The sequence below is a fragment of the Chenopodium album genome, chromosome 18 (genome assembly GCF_948465745.1).
Source record: "Chenopodium album chromosome 18, dcCheAlbu1.1, whole genome shotgun sequence".
Classification (NCBI taxonomy): domain Eukaryota; kingdom Viridiplantae; phylum Streptophyta; class Magnoliopsida; order Caryophyllales; family Amaranthaceae; genus Chenopodium; species Chenopodium album.
Window position 1 is genome coordinate 26,995,717 of NC_137851.1, and position 2,418 is coordinate 26,998,134.

The following is a 2,418-nucleotide window of genomic DNA, read 5'->3' on the forward strand; positions in this document are numbered from 1 at the left end:
GTGGTTGTGCAAACCCTTATTTTCCAAAATTTTACAAGAGCAATAAAAATAGGAACAATCATTTAGATCTGAAAATTTAAATTATGAGAGATTGCATATATTTTCTGGTTTGGGGGGAGGAAGAGTCATAGACTCATAGCATTTCATAAACAAAAGTTTCGGAGTGAAAAACAAGAAAAAGGCAAGTAGGCAACATTTATTGAAAGATGGTTGCAGAGTAATTTTAGGGTAAAAGACGCACGACGGTTGTAACTGAACACCGTTCTATCTGTACTTAAAAATTTTTATTTCATAATTTTTAATTTGTGTAAAATAAATATAGAACGGTTGGGTAGTGAACCATTCTATAATCTTTAACATATAAAACGGTTGGGTAGTGAACTGTTCTATAATATTTAACATATACAACGGGTGGCATAGAAAAGCGTTCTATTTTGTTATACAGAACGCTTATCTTTGTCACCCGTTTTATATTATGCGTTTCTTATTGTACTTTTTGTGGTAGTGTTTCCACCACAATAAACAACCTTTCCTTCAACTATCTCAAAATCCAATGTCTTAAAATCGTGCATGAATGGAGGTAGATTCATCTCAAACTCATCCATGTCCTAAGAAGCGTTGTCAATGAAATCATCTAATAATCTATAAGTGCTCATATGACTCTCTAAAAACAATTAAGATATTACCTCACAAGAGTCCATATACTCATAGATTGAAGGGTCACAAACATACACTTGAGACTCATAAAGATGGTAAAGGGGTTGGGATTCAAAAATTCGACATTAGCTTCATTATTAACTCCTTCACCATCACTCGAATGCTCTCTCATGGGATCCTCACTCATAAAGGGAAGGGAAGAAGAAGGAAGGACATTTTCTTGGGAGTTGGCTAGTTGGAGAATTTGGCTCTCAAGCATCTTCATTCTAACTTCCATCTCCTTATTCTTAACTTCCTCATCTCGTTAAACTTCTCCATCATCTTCTCTTTCTTCAAATTTCCTATAGAATTACCCTCATAAAAGGATTCATTAAAAGCATATGGGAAATAATTTGAAGCCATAAGATGAGGAGGGAGGATCATTCACATTATAAACATGAGCAAATGAGATTCATCCATAACAATAGGAGAAAAAGAGTTGAAATCAATTGTTCTAGGTTCAGAAATGGGATCACAAGACAAATTATGGGGTTCATGTTACCAATAGAAATATTATCACATTAACAAACCAAAATTAGCAACATTATGTGCCCTATTGTGTGCATCCTTAGCAAACCACACAAAAAAGTTCCAAGCATCACGAATTGTTAATGGTCGAAATTCCCCATTAAACCTGCTTTCAACTTCATTTGTTGTTTGCTCATTCATTCCATAATACCAAATCTCACAAGGATTACAACAATTATAGTTCAAAAACCTTATAAGTCTATAGAAGTAGAAATTAAAAGACTCGCCATCAAATTGAGGAAAACAAAAACATGCCATTTTTAAAAAACAAACAAAAATCACATAGAATAAAAGTATATACAAAGACCTAGACTCAAGCAATAAGAAACACTCAAACATAGACACTGTTCCCCGGCAACAGCGCCATTTATTGGGCGGTCCAAGCATGTCGTTAATTGCTCAAACCTCATCAACAAAATTTGTAAACTCATCTACACCTAGACATAGTATAGGGTAGGTCGTGGTCGATCCACAAGGAATGGAAGGTCAAGTGCTACAGTTTTGCGTTAAGCTATTCCGAAGATAATGGAAATGGTTTAATGTAGACTAGGTTTAACAATTAATCAAGTATGAAAGATCAATATAACAAACACTAGGGATTTAGGATCCACATACACTCAAAATAGAAATGCTAATTATATAGGAGATTGATCAAACAAACATTGCAAGGGAAAATAGAATTTGCAATCAAAAGGACTCGATAGGCTATGTCCTAGGCGTCAAACTAGGGGTCTTTATGAATGACTAGCTAGGAACATACAAATCAAGTTTAATCGATAAATGTAATTTCCAAATTAATGTGTTGTACCATTGGAGAACTACAATGCAATCAAGGTTAAGAATTAATGTTAGCTACTCCTTAACAAATCAAACACATGGACAATTTCCATCAACCAATTTAATCAAAATATCAAATCAATCAAAATCCACCAATTAGCTATGATCTATAGTTCATGCATTCTTCACCACATCCCTAACCAAGAATCTACTCCCTAAACATTGTGAAAATAAAGAAAAAAACTAAAGAAGCCATCAAAATCATCATCATCATGACAATCAAACTATCAACAATAAAATCAATCAATAAACTTGAAAATTTAACAAATTATCAAAATCAAATTCAAAGATAAGATTAAACAGGTACTCGCGCACATCAGTTGCTCATCTACGCCCCTAGAGCAAGACACTTTCCTC